General features: G+C 45.3%; 1 protein-coding gene across 7 annotated transcripts in view; it reads left to right on the top strand.

Moving 5' to 3' along the window:
• Positions 1–22,975, top strand: part of SLC4A4 (solute carrier family 4 member 4) — a 205,742-nt gene that overhangs the window by 32,166 nt on the left and 150,601 nt on the right. Inside the window, exon 1 of one of the 7 annotated variants that reach the window (XM_062614163.1) lies at positions 7,969–8,299. The exons of 5 other annotated variants lie outside the window; for them this stretch is intronic. The gene's annotated coding sequence lies outside the window, so the exon portion shown is untranslated. Of the gene's footprint in view, positions 1–7,968; positions 8,300–9,939; positions 10,188–22,975 lie in introns of those variants that run through there. One more of the 7 variants, XM_062614166.1, reaches the window with a different exon arrangement.

The following is a 22,975-nucleotide window of genomic DNA, read 5'->3' as shown; positions in this document are numbered from 1 at the left end:
AGGCTTGTAGAACAACTGTTATTTATCTTCCATGTTTTGATGAAAAGGGAAAAAAGTAATTTGGCTTAAATTATTTTATATTTGATCTGTGATACACAAACCTTATAAGACCGAGTTCAGGGTGACTGCAGCTGAAGTACTCTAAGCATAGATGCTTGTGTAAAGTGCCTGGATTTTCAGAACTTGGCTGGAGATTTCATGGCAGCCTTTCTTGTGGTTATTTCTGGCACCTCTGGCTGCCAGTTGGAACACAGGGCGATAGATACGTGTGGAAGTGGGAAGGAATGGGTGTGAGCATTGTGCCAAGGGGGAGCCTTTTAATAGAAACAGGCTTCGTTGAAGATGGGTTTTTGAAATGCACAAAGACTTGGGGAGCAGATGGAAGTATGAAATCCAAACCAATTTCCTCATTCTGGCTATTAATACAAGGGGGGTGGGAGAGGAAAGTTCTTTGAAGTGATTTCAAACAACAATTAATATCCCTTGGAATCTCCCCAACAGCTCAGTAAGAAGCCTTGATGTGAGAAGGAAGCTGGAATTTAACCCCACAAAACAAGACAGGCAGCAAAGTAGAAAGAACGGACCAAAAAATGTTGTCCCGAGTGATCTCACTGTAATATTTGTTAAGTGCTAATATATTTTTTTGGGGGAAAAAGGGTTGAACTCACGCTACTTGTAGGGCAGAGGTGGCACCTGGAACAGTTGCCCAGTAGGCTTAGAAATACCACCAGAGCTTGGACATGTAGAGAAATAAGGTATGTTAGTGCCCTGGCCTGCATTTGGCCACCAAAAGCAAGGCTAAAGATAAAGAGAAAGCCATAGCCTGGAAAGTAACTCTTTGCTGCTTCACTAATAGCTTTGTAAGAAAATGCTCCAGTCTCAGAGGAAGACCTGTTAGGTACCTTCAGGATGTCCTCCCTTTTGGGGAGGAAGGATGGGAGCTTTGAAGTCTGACCGTTAGTGTGGGGGGAAAACACAAGTGAAAAGGGCAAGACCCTGAGAGATGGACATAATCCTCTTATGTTTGTATTAATTAAACTATATGTAAGGTTCTCCAAAGGAAATATTTTATTCTGGTGTTGTGGAAGCATCAAATGAAAGCTTGCCCTTTGACAGTACTGTTATCTTAAAATGCTCCACCAGAACATGCTGTCCCTTCCGATGTGTCAATACTTCGTCATGCCCAGAGTCCTGCAAAGCACACAGAACAGGATGTTGTCTCAAGACAGTCGTCTCCTGCTGCTACATAAATGTTGAGGTGAAGCCTGAGTTTATTAGTTTTTAAGGCAGAAGATATTGTTTCTGCACATTTTTACTTCATACAGCGCCGTAATTTCTATTAATCTTAAATTGATGTGCCTTGAGTTTGTTTTGCTTACTGGAAGCCTGTAGAAGCTGAAGCCAATTGCACGCGTCATCTCTCCCATACGAGGTGGCCTGGTCCCCTAAGACCTTTTTGCAGGTTAGTGCTTCTGAGGAGCTTCTGAGGGCTGGGGCTACTCCTCATCTGTGATTGTTCAAAATCTCCGAGTGAAAAAGAAAAAAAACCATTTTATATGTTGGTGCGGTTTTACTTTTTTGTCCTTTTTGGCCTTGTTTTGGCTGGGACAACACATTGATCCAGTTTCACTTTCACAGACGCTTCACTCTTTAGCCTGTCCTAAGCTGCCAAAGACCTTCTGGAGTTACATGTGCTCCTGGAGAATTGTCATTTGCTATTAAAAAAAAATCTGTTTCTGTTAGAATTACAAAAATATAATTTAATCATCATGTCCTCCAACCTTTATACATACAGCACAAATTTCTGGTGAAGTATGACCTGCCAATGTTTGTTTTGAAATGTTTTGTTTAGGATACTTTTACACAAAAAAGCAGGAGATGTGACAATCCAAAGCAGTGAATGATAATGTTGCGGTTTAATTATTTGGATAGAAAAGCAACCTTTTCTGGTGACCCAGAATAGAGAATGACAACACCTCAAAAGCTAATCAATGGAAACACTGTTGTTTAAGGGGAATAAAGAGTCTGTATGATTGCAGTAGGAAAATGGTTAAAGGCAAAGAGCTGTGATGAACAGAAGGAGAAGAACCATTTAGATGAATATCTGTCATTTAAATTAGCTAAGTAAGGGGAAAACAATGTTCCAAGAACAGTAACCTAAAGAGTACAGGAAGTGAATTAATGATTAATTGTCTGGAGCTAAACAATATAGATCTCTGTGGACTTTACCATGTAGTTTCCTGCTGTGATTGTTTTATAGCTTTTATTTTTTTCTCAAATCTCTATCACAAGGCATCACCTATGAAGAACTTGATATTCCAATCAAGTGTATTAATGATTGGAATAGGTAGAGAAGCTGGTAATGTACTGATACATTATCTCTGTTACTGATGCTGCCTTTAGAATAAGAGTGAGACACCCTTTTCTTGACTTCATGGTTGTTGAGATGCAAATGTGTTTATCAAAGGCACTTCCTATAAATATTTAGACCACAGAACACTTCATCTAGCTGGAGGCTGTCAGATATGGGGCACCTGTTGAAGGAGACAGCAATATCTGATCTTGGATGTTACCAGCTGGAAAGCTGTTAGAATTTAATCCCTTAGCTAAACCTAGAGCTGACTTGTTAATCATTGCATCAGAAGGAAAGCTCTGTTACAGAGCTGCCTTACCCTGATGCCTATCACCATCTGCTTGTTGGAAGGTATCTTCAACCAGAGGGTAAGAAGGCTCACTGAGAGGGCTGATTTCTGATTTCTTGCTGATTTTGACTGTAAGTTGCAAGTTTAGTCTACACTGGTTACGTTGGTGGACTTGGCTTTACGCTGAGAGTGGGTGAGATTTCTTCATGTCCTTCTAGTCAGTGATAAAATATTGGAAGCTTTCCTGAGCTGGTGCACAGTGAGAAGGAATTTGACAAAGTCAAATTGTTAATGGTTAATGCTTTGTAAGGATTTGGTGTTCAGAAGAATCCACCTGGACTGCAGTACAAGTGCTATAGAAAAGACTGGAGAACATGCTGGCCCATGCTCTGAGCTTTCTTTGTCTTTTTCTGGCCAAGGATACCAATAGCTGAGGAATGAGGAAGAGGAAGAAACTCATCTAAATCACAGCTGGGGGAGAAACTGGGAAAAGAATAAATCCTCCTGTAGTAAATACTGCTCTTTTCATTAGCAGCCCACCCATATCTATCTTAGAGCACAGAAGTGTTTTCAGTTCTGTAACACATAGCTATCATTATCCTTGTGCTAAAGGAGGGTGACTTGAGCCCTGTGATTTCTCTGTTGCCCTGAGATGTGCAAAAACCTGTGTCCTTTTTGGCCTGCTTTCTGCATGGACTCTCTGAAGTGGAGAAAAGGGCCTGTGTTTGAAAGCACAGACATACTTCAGTCGGCTGGGCTGCTCTGCTCTTCCTCAGCTCCCTTCTTGTTCTAGAGGGGGTGAGTATTTGTTGTTTCAGTATCCCAACAGTTGTAGGTGGTGGAAGCGTGTGTTGCAGCATCCTATGCTCTGGTGGTTTTGTGGGTGGATAAACAAACACTCTCTCTTTCTTTTAACAAAGCCCTGTGTTTTTGGCTCTTTGACCGCTGCCTGCTTTGGCTTCCCGCCCTCCAGCACCAAGCAGGACACAGCTTCAGGCACTGGAAATCGGCTTTCCCTGCTGCTCATCCCGCAGGAAGCCCAGCTTGCTTGCTGCCAAGGGGCCATCAGCCACTTGCCCCACTCCGCGGAGTGCTGGAGCTGGGGTTTCCTCTCCTGAGGGTAAGCAGGTTGCTGATTTTGGGGTCCTTGGGGCTGGGGGGGGGGGACGGGGGGGGGACGGACAGGCTTCCAGCAGAGGGCCCCCGAGCAGCACTGCAGCCGCTTCTGTGGCTGCTGCTGCTACTGCCGCTGTCTTTGGCCCCAGCACCACCAGGTCTCCTCGGAGCCTTGGTACCGGGTGCGGGAGGCACGGCAGTTCTGAGCATGGAGGAGTTGCTCTTTCTGGGAAGACAAGGGAAGTTTTTGCAAGGGAATAGAAAAAACAGTCCTGGAGAAGAAGGTAAGAAATTGGCAGATGTTGCTCACAGACCTGTGCAAAGCACAAACTGCTTTGCTTCCCAGATAAGTAGGACATAATACTTGTTTTCATCTATTCTGATCTCCAAGTGTTTAACCTCCCAACCTTAACTAGAGATCTACTTAAAAGGCTGTTGAGGTGAGTATCCTTTGCTACCAGAAGTTATCAGGAGTACTGGAAGTATCCCAAACAATTGACCCAGACTATAATATACCCACAGCTCTCCTCTCCTTTTAATGTGAACAGAGACTGTTGTGGCATGTATGGCTATCAAAGTGATCCAAGATTGCTCATTACTCTCAAGCAGACGTGATATATTTATTATTAATGATATGCACATCATAAAAAAAAGTAGCCCTAAGTCCCCAGCACTGGGTTCTGTCTAATCTCAGCTGAATGTATTCTAGCACCTCCTGTTCCTGCCTCCTTCGAGAGATGAAAGTGCCAGCCAGCGTAGGGGAAGCCAGCGGGAATGTGGCAGTGTGCTCCTCTGGGGCTCTGTGTGTGGTTTCAGAGTGAGTGGGCAGACAGCTGGGGGCTGAATTAGGACTCCTATGGAGTCTGAAAAGTCAGCTCCCCATGGAATGCAGTTTTCACAGCTGAGGCAGGGCTATTAGAAAACACAGGACCTGCTAATCAATCTGTAGTAACCAAGAGGTTTACTTCCATTAGGCAATCCTCATGCTTGGTGACTTGAAAACTGGTAGGGGATACACGTATGAGAGCTACAGAATTGTTTTTCAGATTGCCCTTAGAAATCAGTGCAATTGGACTAATTCAGTTGTCATACTATGGAACGCAAGGCAGGAATTTGTTCTGTCAAGTTAAACAGCTAGAATAAGCTGCACACCTGCATCTTTGTAAAACAAAACCCCTGTGAAGGGACCCTCAAGGTCCTTAGGAATAGCCACCATCAAGGATGGAGTCCTGAAAACATTCATGATTAATTTTGTTGATGTCAAGAGGATTAATTGCACACACAAGTATGTTCAGGGTTGAGCCTGCTTGTGTAAATGATGACTTAACACTGACCATTTGTCAATAAAAGATACAAAAAGCCTCTTGTGCAAACACAACTGTGTGCTCTCTGCACCTAGTTTTTCTATTGAAATACCTTTATCCTCTGAAACTTCCTGACTTAAAATGAATTACTCCTGACTTCATCCAATGCAAATATTGTAACACTTGGTAGCCTGCGCAAAACCCCGGGAATGCAAGAGCTGCCAGTTTCCATCTAGTTCAGCATGGTCCCTGAGTGACAACGCTGTGGTCAGCACAAGTGACTTCTGAATAACCTACCAGAAATGCTGTGACATAAACTTGGGGAATAATGTGCCCACAGGGAAAGCTTAACCCTTCCAGCTCCACTGAGCATGTGTGTTGATGTATCCTCTGATCTTCTCCAGCTTAACTTTCACTGTATCAAGTGTGGCGTTGACAATGAGACCTTATGTGACCTCATGGGAAATTGTGCGTGGGGTGAGAAGGCAGCAGAGTAATTTCTGGGTAGTAGCAGACATTTGGTTGAAGGTGGATTCCCATCCAGTGCCATTGCTGAAGCAGGATTTTATTGCCTGGGTTGTGATGGGGGGGCTTTAGTCCTGAGGGACAAGCTTTCCTCTGCTAAATCAAAGAGAAGAGCTGCTGGAGGCGAGTGGGTGACTTTTAAGAGGGAATATGCAGGCCAAAGTGCGTAAGTGATGCCAGAATTAACATACACAGTGTGTTGGACAGGTCGTCTCTAGCTGATGGGTTTGTGTTCTGTCAATCACAGCGACAGGCAGGATTATTAGGTCCTTTCACTTGGGTGTCTCTCTGTATGTAGAGTGTAGTATTTTCAAACTTGGCCATGGGAACTGCCTTGGCTCTTGATGTAAGGACTCCTGGAAATGATTTGGGCAGGGTTTTAGATCATGAAATGTCATGATGGTATATTTGAAGACTGACTTAAAATCATGCATCCTAATGTCAAAACATTTTTTAGCCAGAAAATGAAATGCATAGGTTTAAGATGACAGTATTTAAAGTTATGGTGAGTTGGAAATGGAATTGTTACGGAAGTTATTTACATTTGTTACTCAAATAGCAAGCTAAGTGCCAGCTGTTGAGGACCATCCAAGACATGCGTTCACTGAGGGATATAAGCACTTTAGGGAATCCAAAAACCCCCATTAGTTGTCAAGTGTTGAGAAGCAACAGCAATCTTCTGAAGTAGCTGATCCATCTTTCCATCAGAAGCTTCCCAGTTCATTTATAAGTGAAGCTTTATAAGGTACAAATTAAAGGGAATATCATTAGGGAGTTAAAACATGAAGAGTGTAGTCCTGGACTCTGAACATTGGGAGGAGGGAAAGCCGTATAGTTATTTGGGTTAGGGCTTGAGCATAAATGGTCATAGTGCTTCTTTTTGTTAATACAGGGGACTGTCATTTGTCCAAATGAAATGTAGCTCTAAAGGATGAAAATCATGGCTGTGTGGTCAGGCAACTATTGGAAACCCACTCACTGCTTAAGGACATGTTCTTAAGAAATTAGATTTATTAAAGGGAGTGGAGGAGCCCAAGTCCTGATCAATTCATTTGCAGACCACACGGCTGAGGTCTTTCAGGGAACCATTAAAAAGTGGGTGAGGTGACAGTGCCTGAAGAACAATGACCAGTGTTTAGGGGCTGAGGAAAGAGCAGACGTGCCAGCAGCAGAAGGGACAGGATGAGTTCAGCAGGGAGATAGCTCCCTGCCATGCTCTATGCTCTGCACATGCTGTGGTTTCTCATGCTGCTGCTTTTTTGTCTGTCCAGTGGATAGTGTATTATTCATAGAATCATAGAATCACAGGTTGGAGGACCTTTAATCTCACCCAGTTCCAACCCCCTGCTGTGGGCAGGGACACCTTCCACTAGACCAGGTTGCTCCAAGCCCTGTCCAACCTGGCCTTGAACACTGCTAGGGATGGGGCAGCCACAGCTTCTCTGGGCAACCTGTGCCAGTGCCTCAGCACCCTCACAATAAAAAACTTCCTCCTAATGTCTAATCTAAATTTCCCTTCTGTCAGCTTAAAGCCATCCCTGATAGTGGCTTTGGGGAGGTGACAAAAGTGGAGCTTGGTAGCTGAGGAGTAGCTGAATAGGCAGTCACTGTGCTGTAACCCTAAACCTTGCTGAAGGACTGGAGCTTCTCCTCAGAACTACAATAGTCCCCTTTGTTCCTCTGTGGATCTATGTCCTTTCTGCCGTGTGTTATTTGCAGAACCCCTGGGCCTGGACAGTAAAGCTGAACAGGAGTTGGGGTACAGGTGCTGGTCCTCTCCTCCAACACCAGTCGGGAAAGAACTGCTTGGCGGGCAAGTAGTGTAAATGTAAGTTCGTGTGTGTAAGTGAAGCAAGACCGCACGAGGCAGCAAAGACAGGTGAGCTTTGTCGTGCTGGAGCTGAGAAGGAGCATGATGTAAGATGTTGCTTACAGAATCCCAGGCTGGTTTAGGTTGTAAGGACCCTAAACCTCATCCAGTTCTAAGCCCCTACAACGGGCAGGGACACCTTGAACAACTCTTCGATTTCCTTGCAGAGTTACAAGAAACCGGACAAATGCCGTCTTCTATGTATTTTTCGTGGAGTTTCGCTGTGTAGCGTGTGCTTCCAGTGCGCTGTCAGGGTGGTGTGTGTCCAGCGCTGGCAGAGCCCTGCGGGGCTGCAGCCGCTCTCGGGGAAGCAGCCGCTTGGCCTCTCCTGCCCTGGGGGTGGCTGTGGGCAGGGTCGTTTGGCGCGGGCCGGGGGGAACAGCGCTCGGGTGAGGAGCGCTGGGGACCATTCGGGTCCCGCTGGCCCCGCCGAGCACCTGCCCCGGCGGGGCCCCGCAGGCTCCTCCCTCCGCCGGCCTCACCGCCCCCGGGGCCCCGTGACGCCGAGCGGCGGCCGGGAGGGGACGGGACGGGCCGGGATGGGAGCGGGCGAGGGGACGGCCGAGGTTGCTGGCGGCTTTAAATGCGTGCCGGGCAGGCGCCGGCAGCACAGCCGCTCCGCCCCGCCGCTCGTTCGGCCGCGGGGCCCTTCAGCCGCCGCCACCGCCTCCCCCCGGCCGGGTTAGCGAGACCGGCGGGCAGGCGCCGGTGCGCGTATCGGCAGGTCCGGCCCTGAGCGCGGCAATGCCCCGCTGACGTTCCCCAGGCTCCCATCCCGTGGCTGCCCTGCAGCCCCCGCCCGCCGCCACGCTGGAGGAACGCCGCAGGACCGAGCCCCGGAGGTGAGCAGGGGGGAGAGAGGTCTCTCGGGGTACCTGCCCGGCTGCCTGCAGCCCTGGGGGCTGGGGGGGGACACCGGCAGATTTCGCAGCCAGGCTGGTCTAGCCCTGGTCGTTTTTCCCCCCTCCGCAGGGTCTGTCTCAGTCCGCGCTTGGTGCCAGCTTGAAAGACGCTGCACCGCGTTCAGAAACTTCTTGTATGGTTCCACTTTATCTCAGTAAGTTCTGAGCAGCAGCGGGGTCAGGAATTCCTATTTCCCGTCAAGTTTTTAGTATTCCACCTGATTTATGTCCATATGGGGACAATATATATTTACTTTCTTAGTCAAGGCAAGCTCATTGCTGCTTGCTTTCCCTGTGGTGAGCTTTCTGCCGAGCGCTGCAGCCTGGAGCTGCTCTGCTGGTGAGCAAACATGGAAATGAGAATTTATTGGGAGCGCATCCTTGTAGTACTTAGGTTCAGGCGCTGTGCTTCAGCGTGCCCAGAGCTCCCGCGGTGCAGGAGAAGGTGCCGGGCATTGTTCTGTGGTGCTTAATCCTTCCGCATTGCTGCGCCTGTAAGTAAACTTGGGTATAAGTAGCAGTAAGGTTGGGCCCTGGGGCAAATCTGAGTAGTAACAGCTCCATCGAGGAACTGTACTAGAGGTACTCGCTTTCTTCTGCTTCAGGGGAGGTATAGTTTGCTGTGTGGATGAACATGACTTTGGCTTAGGCTGCTGGCTACTTAGTGGCTTTATTGTTCTGGTTAGTCCTAAAATGTACATATTTTCCATTAATGAAGAAAAAAAAAAGGAAGAAACTTGCCTAGCTGGGTTTAACAAAAGGTGCAGAGCTGCATATTGTGTGGGAATAGAATTTGCTGCTAAGCAATTGCTGACACGATGTTCTCAGGAGTATGCCTAGTTTTTACTTGGCTGATAATCAAAAGGAAACTGTGCTTTAAGATCAAGGTACAGAGCCCACCCCCACCCCCTCAGCCAAAACCACCCCAACGCTTGAGGCTCCCAAACCCAGTAACTGTTTCACAAGACCTAATTTTGTCCTCACAGCGTCCAGTCATATGCAGAATGATTAAATGGGATGGTTTGCATCTGTGTTTGGTTGGTCACCTGCTGGCATGTGTGTGTGCTGGTTTGTTCAAGTGGCTGGACCTGAAGGAAGAGGTTACTTGAAGCAGCATTTCCGAGATAACAAGGGGCTGGCAACTGCAGAGGAATGACCAGTAGCCTGAGAGGAACTCGCATGGTGTGATGCTGCTGTCCAGAGTTGGGAGTGGGATGAGAAGGAGCTGTAAATTGACTTTTTTCTTTTTTTTTGCAGTTGGTAGAGGAGGAATGAAGTTGTCTCTGTGTGCCCTGGGCATCCCTAGCAAGTTAACACCCTGTGCCCAGCCACTCTGCTCTGAGCAGGGTATGGCTTGTAAGTGTGAAGGGTTTGTCCTTTAAACTTCCATGTTAGGATTTTAAATCTTGAAACTTAGTCAGAAAACACCGTCATCTGCTGGTGGTGTGTTGTGGTATTCCTCACAGGAGGTTTTTACATGGAGTTCTGTAGAGAGGCTCTCAAAACGCATTTTCAGAGCCCTGCTGCAGGTGTAGGGCAGGTGATTCAGTTACCGATGGCTTGTGCTGATAAAACACAAAGTGCATTTGGAAGAAAAATATCCCTGTGAGAAGGGAAAACACCCGTAACCCCTTTTGTTTCCTGATCAACCTGCTTATCAGAGAGGGCGCCTTGCTCCTGCACACAAGTTCTTCCAGGAGCGGTGGAGAAGCCAGTTGTATTCCCATCAGAAGGATTTTTAACTGCATTAACGCCTTGATACCTACAGTAAATAGCAAGCTGGAAAGTGTTTGGGCAAGGTTGTGAATGAGAATTGCAGTGTGAGAGGGTAAAGAGAAAACCTCTGTTTATTTTTCTGCCCATAAAAGTTTTTTCCAGGTAGCAGTTCTTTATCAGAGGTACTGTCCTGCTGGAGAGAAGCACTTGGAAGGCAAGGTGTTGCCTTGATAGAGCAGAGATAAACTGGATGCAATAGCTGCTTCGGGAAGGTGGATGCCTGGAAACACTTTATTCTTGAGGGTACAGATAGTGATGCTCCTGCTTCGTTGTTGCCAAAGTGAGCTACCATCCTCGTCACGCTCCAGCGACCTGCCTTTCATTTATTTTCTGTGTGCATTAGACTTAGAATCTGAACTCTTGCTTGGAGCAAGTTCAAAGGGTTCTGATAGCTACTGTCAGGTTTTCTTGTATGAAGTCAATTAGCTGCTTCTGGCTTCAAATCCATTTAGGAAGCTCAAAAGGGAGTGCTCTTAGAAATCCCTCTAATAGCAGTTTACAGTTAATATTGATAAAGGAGCGTGTCTCTGTCATTGTGCTGCTTCTGGTAGAGGGAAAGCTTCTCTTTGTGCTCCCTCTGAATAAACAGAGCTGGAAAGGGGAGGCAGAGCTCTTGTTCTTCACTGTGTTTGAAAATGAAATGAAAATACAGCAATTAACTACCAAGGTTGCAGCTAACTCCTACACCCGTTCAAAGCAATGCTTCTCCCCCCGCCCTTGAACTTTGAGTTGTTGTAGCGTCTTCTTTCCCCTGAGTTTGCTCAGCATTGTGTGTAGTTTGTGGCAGGAATATTTTTTACTGTTGAACACCGTTGAAAACAATTACAGCACCTATCCTATCATTGGGTGATAAAACAGCGTGTGGCAGAAGAGAAAAGCTGCAGAAGCTTAAAAGCACTTGGTGGTACCGTGGCCTGCTGAAGTGCTTGCTCTCAGGTAAATCCCTTCCATCATCTCTCTAGATCTTGGTGGCTTGATATCAGATAGTGGCTTCAAGGAGTGGCCATCATCTTTTGGGTTAAGGCTTGCATGGGAATGGAGCTCAAAGATAGTCTGTCAAGCATACAAGCTTTGAAAATTAGTGAGTGATATTAGTTATGATGAAAATACCTCCTGTGGAATAAAAGTTGCCCCTCAGGCTATCAGCAGAAAGAATTTAGGTGAGTTTCTATGGTGAGAAATAGCAGAAAATTGGAGAAACCTGCGTCTCAGTTCTTGTTCTTGATGTTCTGTTGTGTTTGGTTTGGAATTGTGGATTTTTATCTGAATTTCCAGCCACGCAGAGAAAAAGAGAGCAGGACTTGTAGTGTACAAGTCAGTTGTGATCCATACTCTGAATCCTGCGGAGCACGTCGGAGGGAATGGCAAGTGGTCCTATTTTTAACAGGTTTTTCCACCAGAAAAATCAGAAGATGGTTTGACATAACCAAAATCAGAATCCTTTTTATTTGAGGCTCAAATGGATTTTCTGCATCTGATTTCCAGGATCGTGTGTGCTGTTAGTAGGGCTGCTGCAACAGTAAAGCACACTGAAGGGGGATTTGATTTATTTTTTTAAGTGTGTGTGTATTATTTATGTATATAATTGTATGTGGAGGGAGAGACTGGATAATCTATGTATTTATTACTCCTAAGGAGATACTTTAAGGGAAGAGGGTAATCTTCCAAGTCACAGTGTTTCAAATCCTTGCTTTATTATCTAGCTACATTTATTAGGGAACAGGGTCATACTTCTATTGTGCTACTGAATATTATGATTGCTACATACTCTGTGTTAATCTGACTTGAAATAAGCCTTAACTGTCCTTCCATGAATAGTGATCCATGCATTTCACATTACACAGTGAGTCTTGAAAAATCAAACTTGCTGGTGGTGGGAATTATTTTAAGGAATCCTTATGACTGATGTTTACTAAAATCTATTTTCTTAACAATGTTAATTATAAAAACGGCTTAATTCAGTGCTAATGTTATAAATGAACATATTTAAAAATTTTCTGAGTTATAAAATGTTGGCTTGATGAGTTATATCAATCTTATACAGTTATATCAATTGTTGTATTTTTATTGCCTCCTAAACAAGTTATTCCTGCAAGGTATGGTCTGTAGGAAATATTTTGCCTGGATTTCAGAGGAGAAAAGCATAGATGAAGCCAGAGACTGTGAAATAAATATAATTTCTTTACAAATTGGAGCAGGTTTGTCTGTGCTGCTCGTTTTTAGACAAGTCCTGAGGACTGCTCTTTGGGTTTAATCAGTTGTTATTTCATTGTTAGCTATGGATTTCTTTGCTAGAGATCTTTTCTTTTTTGAGGGTGGTTTGGAAATTGTGGGATTTGATCTGTTGGAGTGTTCTTACTGCTAAATATGGGATGTGGATATTTCCATGATCTGCCTGGTGATGGGAACAGATAATTGTGGGTGGAAAACTGTGCTTAGAACTCTGGGGGCTGTGGTGGGATGGTACCTCTTTTTTTAACCTGTGCAAGGTGCCTGCAGCTGATCTGTGGGATTAATCAACCAGGCTAAAACTGGATGTGCTTCTTCCCCAGTGGAGATTTAATTTTATTTGCCTTCTCAAGTTATCACAGTGAGCTGGTATTATGTAAGAAATCCTGGTGGCTTTGCATGTGCCACGAGCATTTGCCTTTTTTCACTTAAAATTTACTCCTATAGTTTACTCTGTCTTCTTCTGCTCCTGTTTTCTGAGCAAAACCTGAACCTGGAAGCTTTTTGATTTTGATGAGTATTCAGATGTGTAATCTTAAGTCAAAGGAAGAGACTGGAGTCTTGCACATCAAGTAATCATCTGTATTAGGATTTTTGTGTCTTGTCTATTCTGCACAGTAATTGCAGAAACAGGACTTGCCTGTCCTTTTCACTGCTCTGTGCAACTTAATGATAATTTTCACCTCAAGTTATTTAAAGTTTTTCTTAATTTTAATCTCCTCTTGCAACTTTACTGATCAGAGCCTTTAATTTCAACTCTTAACCTTGAACAGAGGGTTGCAAAAGTGAACTGCTTTTATTGTTCTGTGACTATATAACACTTCAGACGTATCGTCAACCCTCATACGTAAGCATAAAGATCTGTTATCAAGGTTGCTAACTGTGAGAAGATTCTGTGTTTAGAATGAGGTTGGGAAATAGTCGTTTGGTAGGTCACGGAAAAGTAGCGTTTGAATATGTTACACCTGCTTCCTTGCCCTAGAATTGAATGGAAGTGTTTCCTACATGGGATTTGTACGTGCACATTTTGCTCTCAGTTGGTAAATTTGATGATTGTGAAGTGGGTTTTACCCAAATTCTTGCTGGATGTGAATAGCCTGATATCACTTCCACTTCTGACAGTTGGTGCATTCAGCAGGCAAACAGCACTGCTGAAGACCAGCCGCCCTAGTCAACAGAGCAGCCTGTGTATCCTTCTAGGCAGAAACAATAACCGCAGTGAAAAAATAGAGGGATACTTTGTTCTCTTCTGTCCCCTGTGGAGCTCCGTTCCAAAGCTGTAATGGCACAACAATACAGCGTGCGGTGCCCTGAGAGTTATTCCACATCCATTGTCTAGCACCTCATGATCGATTAGGCTTGGGCTTGTGAATAGTGACTGAGTTTGAGGAGCATTGTCCCGGGCAAAGTGTGAATGTGGTGTTCTCAGGAAGCACTGCCAGATGCCTTCATAATGCTGATGATGGAGTTTCAGTGCTGTGAGCATCCTTATTGGTGCATGGGGAAAGCTTGGAAATGTGGAGCCATGCCCTTGGAGTGCCACAGCATGCTTCACATCTTTCCTGGCCATACAACGGCCTCCAGTCCTGGTATCTTTCCTACAGTTCATGGGACGTTCATTTCTGTGGGTCTGTTGCCTGAATCCCACAGGCAATTTGTCACCAGTGACTTCCAGCCTCGAAGCAATTCAATGGGTGGATTGTTAAGGCCATGCTAAAGTGCAGTAGGTTGAGTCCGGTGTGCATAGCTCCACTGGTATGAGCAGGAGGAACAAGGGTGAGATGATAGAGTGAGTGGAGAGAACATATTGAACGGGGATGGACAGGTGTAGGAACGAAGTCTGGATTGTAACCGTGAGCTGTGTGAGGGGTGGGGTTAGAAATCAATCGGAGACCAGTGCAAAGTTTTCAGTCCATCTTTGATAGGGACTTGAAGGGTGGTGTTAAGGAGAGGTTTAGAATACAATATTTAGTTAGAAGTTAATGGAATATTTCATAGGAAGGGACCTACAGAGGTCACCAAAGGCCTAGGTTGTGTTTTCAGTTAAAGCTCACCTGTGGCAGTGCCAGTTGACATCACTAATTTATTGCAAAACCATCTTGAATAGACAGATGTTGCTTGCAGAGTGTCAACTTTTCAAAGTGAGTTTAAGTCTATGGTGTGTTACTGACATCCACAAAATGTGTTTGGAAAGAAAAGATTATTCCCATGTTAAGAGCAAGAAGTGCTTCTACAGGAATGTGATAAATTAAGGTTTTTCCATAGCTCAGAATAGAATAGTATTTGTGGTTTTCTACCTTCTTATGAACAGTAAGTGATCAGTTTATATATTGAAAAGCCATAGTCTGGCTTTAGGGGAGGCAGTCTGTCTCGGCAGTGTATGCCTGCTGTGTTGTACAAGCTTTGAGAATGCCTTCTTTGGCCTTCAGCAAATAGTATATGATTTAACCGTGCCCAGGGGAGTGGGTTTTGACACCCTGTTAGAGTAAATCAGTCTTCAATATGATCCCTCATGTTAGACCAAAGTGACTTGTCTAGCTTGGTAGATAAGGTACATGACTCTCTTGTGTTTTGAACTGGGAAAACGCTCCCTTGAATGAATGCATTAATCTGGCCAATGCTTAGCGTTGCTCAGTGTAGATAGGTTATGTGACTGTAAAAAAACAGCAGAGTATCATGGAATGCTTTGGGCTCAAATGGACTTTAAATCCAATCCAGTTCCAACACCCTGCCACAGCCAGGTACACCTTCCACTAGACCAGGTTGCTCCAAGCCCTGTCCAGTATGGGCTTGAGTGCTGCCAGGAGGGATGGGGCAGCCACAGCTTCTCTGGGTAACCTGTGCCAGTGTCTCTACCCAATGCCAAGAGTAGAGACATTGAGACGTTGAGCCGAGCTGTCCTTGTCCCTGGCAATGCTGCTGTTGTGGTTGAAGCCCTGTTCTGTGAGTTGGCTTTGGTGTGCGAAACCCAGTGGCTCAGAGCTTCCCATGGCCCAAAGCCTCGTGGTCTGCCCAAGGAGCATCATGCACTGTGCCTGCTGATGCTGGTGTGTCTATGGGACCTTGCTGGTGTCCGTTGGCAAGAAAGAAAAATTGGGTCTGTTGGGCTTTGTGGTAGACCTTGAATTTTCCACCTTAGCCGTGCACTGAAGAAGGCCTGGGAGCCTGCTAGCATTGAAAGAATGTGAGCAAGTCTGGGCTTGAGTGTGGGCTTGGGCCCATGCTTCACTGACAATGTAGGCAAGCCCAGGCACCCTTCCTTGACTACTGTGGGCACTGAACTGCAACCATGGTGCTCTGACTACTCAGTTTCTCGTATTTGCAGGAGTGGGCATGTAGCTGTGGTTATCATCCTATAGTTCAACCTGGGATGGACACTCTGAACCTGTGAATAAAACAGTGAAATGTCAAGAATTGCTACAAAAGAAAAACCTTGAGGTTTCCTAAGTTTGCTATGGATCACCCATATCTTCCCTTTTCCAGAAATGCGATACATATTTTTTGTTGAAAGGGAATATGCTACAAAACATCTTCGTGGAAGCCCCAACTGTATCTTAGTGTCAGAATCCTCTCCAGACACTGAATAAAAGGAGATCATGTCTCCAGCTTTAAAATAATTACTTAAAGATCAAGCTAGAAGAGCCCAGACCAAGTGCAGTTCACTGAACATTAGGTATACAACTTAATTTATTAAAAAGCATTGCAAAAACAGCTTAAGCTCACGGTGCTCAAAATATATCTCCCGGCAAGTAACCAGAATGTCCTCTGAGCCTTCAGAAGTGGAGAAATGTGGGAGTGTGCAGAGATCTCTGTGAACTCTAAAACTTTATGTAATTACTTTTCTACAAATGAAGCTGTCTTTCTTGAAAATGTTTCTTCCTTCTTAATTCTAAATGATGAAAAAGAAACATTTGTGTTAAGTATTCCTGGTACATTAATGCCTTGGGTTATGAACAGCTTAGTATTTTCCTGGGGAGGTTCAACTTGTAACTGAGGAAGGATATCTTGTATTCTCCTTGAAGAAGTCAGTACACTTCTGGATATGACCCTTAGTTTGAAATTCTCAGTAATGTCTATGAAGTCTTGCACTGTGGTCTCAGCCCAACTTTCCTGGCTCTGCTCCCAGACCAGTTATTCCATGTAGCAATAAAAAAAAGGCAAGATAATGGGTGCAGATAACTGGTATTTAATGTTGCTGTCAACAATTTTCCTTTTACCTTTAAACAGCTATGTTGCAATGAGATGCTGGGCACAAAGCTGTTCTTTGTTAGCAGGTGTCTCCAAGCAAGTGGTGATTATATGAAGGTTTACAAGCTGGGTTAAGTGATAGGTGGTTATAGCCTGTATTTGAGAAAGTGCCTCCAGCTGATGGTTAAGATGTGTGTGACTGGTTCAGAGTCACCCAGGAGTACCTTTTATCACCTTTGCTTACCGTGACCCTTATCACCAAAGGGACAAAAGGCAGCTTTGTATCCAAACCCTGTTGAAAATTAGCTGGAGTTGGCCGCTGTTGTACCCTCTTCTGGAATGGAGATGTCTGGTTAAAGATGAGCAGTGAAATCTGCAGGCACCAGCTTATATAACTACAGTTATATATACCCAGGAATCCTGGCTGAAAGAATTTCTGGTGAGTCGGGGATGAATTAGAACAGCTATGGAGAGGCCATGTGATGACCAAGCTGGGCAGGTTATGCTCAGTGGGTGCTGACCACGAATGTTGCCTTGGGTTGCCCTCTCCATCCCCAGACATGCTGGCTTGCTTTGTGACCACACCTGACACACCAAATGGGTGTGCTATAGAAAGTTGGTTTTCTGAGGTTTCTTCCCAAAGAATGGCTGCCTCCAGACACATGGAGGCAGATGCACATTAAGAAGAGAATGGAACCAGACAGTGGGTGGTAACATGAGCAAATAAGCCTGATATCTCGTTCGCTCCTCCCTGGTGGGATGAGGAGAGAATCTGAGTGCAAGTACCCAGCCAAACCCAGCATATTCTCCACCCCTTATTCCATATGATTTGCATGATACTCAGGTCCCTATCCAACACATCCTCCTTACCCATCACCCCCCTTCCCATCCTTTGATATAATACACAGATACCATTTCCATAATCTGTGGACCACCCCTGTGAAAGGTCTGTAAATTGTCCATAGATGTCCATTGCGTTGATTTAGTCTGTGACTTTGGGCTCCATCTCTTATAATGGTCACTCAGGACAGGAGAGGTGCTGTGTTGAATGGAGTTACTGGGCACCAAAGCCAGCTCAGATTCATCACTGCTGCACCTGCACTGCCTCTTGGAAGTCTTGTCCTCCATTACTTCAGTTGGTTCCTGCTATAGTAGTTTCTGTAACATGCAACTCAAATTATGGGTTACAACAATTTACAGTTTTTTTCCATTACAATGTCCACCCCGGTTCCTTTGAACCAGACCATAGGGCTTAACATTGTGATGAATTTCTCCCCTTGCACCTTCTCCAGCTTGGGCTTACCCACAGACTGCAGTCCCATAGGGGTGGAGCTGCTCTGTCATGGGTTTAGCCATGGCCACACGCTTTGAGATGTCACAGCATGACGGGGTACACCACCGTCGCTGTTATCAGACCGTTCCCAGCATAGCAGAGTCAGATGATAAGCACTACAATAAGCAGCAAAACTATAAAGCATCCGCTAATGAGCACTAGACTCCAGTAAACAGTGAGGCAAGCAAGCCCTATGGTAAATACACAGTAGCCTGCCAATTAATAGCTAAACAGCAGTAACAGCTATAAACTTGATCTAGCACATTCCAGTTGAATCTCTGGTTATTTGGAACTTTTTGCACCCCATGTTGGGTGCCAAGAAGAACTGTTTGGGTTTGACCCCAGCTGGCAACTAAGCACCACACCACTTCTGGCTCCCTCTTCCCAGTGGGTTGAGGGAGAGAATTGGAAGGGGAAAGTGAGAAGTCATGGGTTGAGGTAAAGATGGTTTGATGGGTGATGCAAAAGCCACACATGCAAGCAAAGCAAAACAAGGAATTAATTTGCCAGTTCCTGTCATCAGGCAGGAGTTCAGCCATCCCCAGGACGGCAGGGCTCCATCATGTGTAACGGTGTTGGGGGAAGACAACATCACTCTGAATGTCCCCCACTTCTACTCCTTCCCTCAGCTTTATATGCTGAGCCATGATGCCATATGGTCTGGAATATCTCTGGGGTCAGTCAGGATCAGCTGTGCTACAGAAGCCTGAGTAATACCAGTAGCCTTCCTTTAGTGAAGGAAGATACATGTGGTCTTAATCTTCTAGGCTGTCTCTATCCAGAAAAATGTTTTGTTTTTTTTTTTAAGTCTATCCCTAGAGTAGATGAGATTTTTCAGCCATTGCCTGAAAAAAATACCTATCCTAAAGTCCCTTTTATCTTGCAGAAATCTGCTTGGTCTTGTAGACGAGCTCACTGGTCATCACACTAGTTTTTAGGGTACTTTGGAGGATCCAGGATCTCCTGCACTAGTGGTGCTTGTCAGCATAACTATGCTTCTACCACTTTCACCCCACCCCAAGTTGTTTTTTGGATGGTGATGGGTTACTAGAAAGGAGTTTGTAAGAAGTAGCTGTGAACACTTTCTAGCAAGAAACTACTTTTCAGCTCTTGGGTTATGGTTTTGTTCTCAGACTTGTTTTGGGCTGATATGAGTAAGTCTATTTTGGGCTGCCCTTGACGGGATGTCATCTAAGGGACATTCTTGTTAAAACTTGGGAGTTGCCTGCTCAGCGGTTCAGTTACGTGCTCCCGGCTGTGGTTAGAGACAGCAAATCCAGCTTTAGGGCACTTAGAACCAAATTAAGAACATGACTCTCCCATGAAGCAAAATGCCAATCCAGTAGCTAACTCATTTTGCTGGTAAAGTGAGTTTAACATTTCTAAATGGATTGACTTTATGCAGAATCATGCGTTGTCTGCTTCTACCACTCTGCTTTTATTCTGCGTCATGTTCCTCCCTGTTTAATTTGGTGTCCTGGCCGTGAAAGAACCCATATCCTCCGTTCACTGACTAATGCAGGAAAAACACCATCATGTGCCCCTGCCTGGTCTGGGCGAAACTCTTATTAATGGCTAATTGATAGTCTGCAGGTCTGAGTTTAAAGATCACGGGCTTGGTCTGCTCTTTAGTGGCACCACGATTCAAAGTCAAGGTAGTAACTGGGTCATCATCATGCATTGGTCTCATTGCTCTATGAGCTCTGTGCATGGAAGGGCAAGGGGCACCTGAAGGTAGTGCATTGTTCTGTACAATATTGACCTGCTCCCTGTTGTCCACTGCTGGGAATGTTATGGAGAATCATAAGAAATCTCTGTTTGCTGTTTTTTCAGGTGCCATCAAGAGCGTGAACATGTGGCTGAGCTCTTTCATGAGGCTAGTAGACATGGCAGTGAGGTTCCCAGTGGTCATCAGTGTTCTGACAGCTATTTTCTTTGTCTGATAACATTGGCAAAACCAACAAACGTACCTCTCTGCTACCATGACATGACATTGTGCGTACAGGCACTGGCGCAGGGTGCCCAGAGAAGCTGTGGCTGCCCCATCCCTAGCAGTGTTCAAGGCCAGGTTGGACAGGGCTTGGAGCAACCTGATGTAGTGGAAGGTGTCCCTGCCTGTGGCAGGGGATTGGAACTGGATGAGTGCTTTAATGTCCCTTCCAACCTAAACCAGTCTGGGATTCTATGTGGTGTAAGCCTGGACAGCAGTAGCCAGGAATCAAGCATCGATGATTTTGCCCCAGCAGCCTGATGACAGCCCCCAGAAGGCACAAGAGGCTGCTGTCCATGACTGGGATCACAGGTCTGCCATGGTCGTGCAGGGAGGAATTGTCACTTGCAGTCACACTGCTGCTGAATGCCCCTCATAGGGGTCATCAGTGAGGGACCAGTGTTCCTTTGGGTTCTTGGGCTTGTGCTGGCATTGTTGGTATTTTGCTAAGCACTTGGCAGTCTTGAGAGACAGAACGGCTCCTGGGGTCCGTGGTGCTGTGGGCTGGGACTGCCTTGCTCCTGTTGTTCTGACGGGAGCTTAAATTGGTGGAAGTGATGAAATTCTTAATTTCAGTTCTCAGATGGCTTTAAAATAACTTGGGTTTATGTTTCTCACCCCTCTCTCCTCTCTGGAAATGTTGTTCCTTCATCTTCAGTAAACTTGCTTTATGTTTTTGTGGTGGTTTGAGTTTTGTTTGTTTGTTTAGGGGGCAGTGGTTTTATTTTTTTCCCCTTCCGGAGCAGCTAATGAAGGAAAAAAGGGCATTTACTTTGCAAATTGACTCTTTGCATTTCTGTCAGCCACATCTGCAATAGTTTGATCGACGATTATTAAATTGGCATTTTATGTATGCACTGGGACCGATGCCAGTGACATTCAGCAGAGATTTTGTCTCATTTTCCCTGGGAAGCAGTCACTATCAAGTCTGGACAAGAGTTGTCATTCATATGAGGGTAGCTTGGAGCACTTTGTTCCCTGAAAGCCTACTGTTTTTCTTGCTCATCTGATGTTTTTGGGGGAAGTTGCCTTTCCTCTGCCTGGATTATGTGTGTGTGCTGACATTTGCCTCTTGTCTTCGTTTTACAGCTGTGAGCTCTGATCACGCTCTTGATGGGATCTCAAACAGCATCACTTTCCTTCTTACTTTTGGGTAACTCATCTAACTTGTAGAAAATACATAGTTTTACAGGGACTTTCATCTAGTAACCAGGTAAAGTTTGCAGAGATTGATTTGTTTATTTTGTCTTCCTTCTTTCTTTACCCCACCAAGATCTGTACTATTTCAAACTCAAATAAACCCCTAACATACTCCTGGTTCTCTGTCATGCACTTTCTGCAGGTCTCAGTCTATAGCTGGACGCTGTGGTTGCATCAGGATTTTGGTAATACACACACTTCACGAGTTCCTGCTCATGTAACGCCTTTGTGTGCTGCTCAGTTGTGCCGCACGGACTGTGTATGAGGTTGAGTGTTGAAGCAGATTACTGGAATCATCCATGTTAAAAATATCCTTTATGCTGGATTATGTTTGTGAAACCAGCATATCATGAAATCGCTTGTCACTTCAGTACACCCAGAACTAGATCAGAAGTGCTGTGACTGCACTCTGTGAAGTGCTGAAGGTGAATTAGCTCCCTTGGTTGCTTCAAATCTGTCCAAAATGTTTTATACAACCTTGCTTTCTGCCTCTGCCAGCCCAGCATTGCGCTGGATCAGGTGTTGTCTGTCCTCCTTCCAGCAGAAAGCGTGAAGCCAGCATATGTTCTGTACTGCATGCTTAGTTGTGATGATATTAACTTTGGTGGTCTAGAGATCTGTGATGCTTTTAGAGCGACTTCAGCATCTCAGAGGTGAAGGGAAGGAAAATACGCAGCTCTAGGAGTCATGCATTTGAAAGTGTAAAGCCTGAAGGGAGGAAAAGTTCCAAGCTGTTAGAGAAGTGAAATTAAGATGTAAGATGGTCTCATACATTTTGTGTGCTGGGGGTTATTGCTACAGAGACTTCCCCCCCAAACAGTCACGTGGGAGGATGAGTGCAGGAGCTGCTTGCTGGGAAGCTGGGATGGGGAGTCCTGGACTCTTGTCCCTGCGGAAAACTGACTCTGGGTTAGTGGTGCCACTGGGTGTGCTGCTCCACCCCACACTGTACACACTGCCTGTTCCTTTGCTGAGTGGGAAGGGGACTTAACCCCAGGAACTCCCATTCCAGATAACCTTTTGCTTTTACAAGGTGGGCTGGCAATGCTGAGGCACCCACCCTAACATCCCTTTCTGTAGGTAGGAAACCATGTAAAGTCCAAGCTACCTATCCCTTGCTTTTTGAGCCCCAGTGTGCCCAAATACTCAGCAGATGCTGGGAAGATTTCCTACAGTTGCTATTTCATAGAATCATAGAATAATTAGGGTTGGAAAGGACCTTAAGATCATCTGGTTCCAGCCCTGCTGCCATGGGCAGGGACACCTCACACTAAACCATATCACCCAAGGCTCTGTCCAACCTGGCTTTGAACACCACCAGGGATGGAGCATTCACAGCCTCCCTGGGCAACCCATTCCAGTGCCTCACCACCCTAACAGTAAAGAACTTCTTCCTTATATCCAATCTAAACTTCCCCCGTGTAAGTATTAACCTGTTACCCCTTGTCTGTCACTACAGTCCCTAATGAAGAGTCCCTCCCCAGCATCGCTATAGCCCCCCTTCAGATACTGGAAGGCTGCTATGAGGTCTCTACACAGCCTTCTCCAGGCTGAACAGCCCCAACTTTCTCAGCCTGTCTTCATACGGGAGGTGCTTCAGTCCCCTGATTATCCTTGTGGCCCTCCTCTGGACTTGTTCCAGTAGTTCCATGTCCTTTTTATGTTGAGGACAGCAGAACTATTTCTAGACTATTTTTTTGTCTAGGTTTATATAGCTGCGTGTTTGTGTATATATGTATTTATGTGTGTGTGTATGTATATATAAATATAGTAGACAGAGGATTTCTTTACAGATCCTGTCTGCTACTGACTTGTAAAGTCTTGTACCCATTTGAAAGTCATGTGTTGAGCTGGTGTAAAATCCATGCTTGTAATATTGCAGTTCTGAGTCTGTGATACC

The sequence above is a fragment of the Pezoporus occidentalis genome, unplaced genomic scaffold (assembly GCF_034315485.1).
Source record: "Pezoporus occidentalis ecotype Australia unplaced genomic scaffold, CSIRO_AGI_Poc_V1 ctg172, whole genome shotgun sequence".
Classification (NCBI taxonomy): domain Eukaryota; kingdom Metazoa; phylum Chordata; class Aves; order Psittaciformes; family Psittacidae; genus Pezoporus; species Pezoporus occidentalis.
The sequence above is the reverse complement of the archived record's forward strand: the minus strand, read 5'-3'. Positions and strand labels throughout refer to the sequence as shown.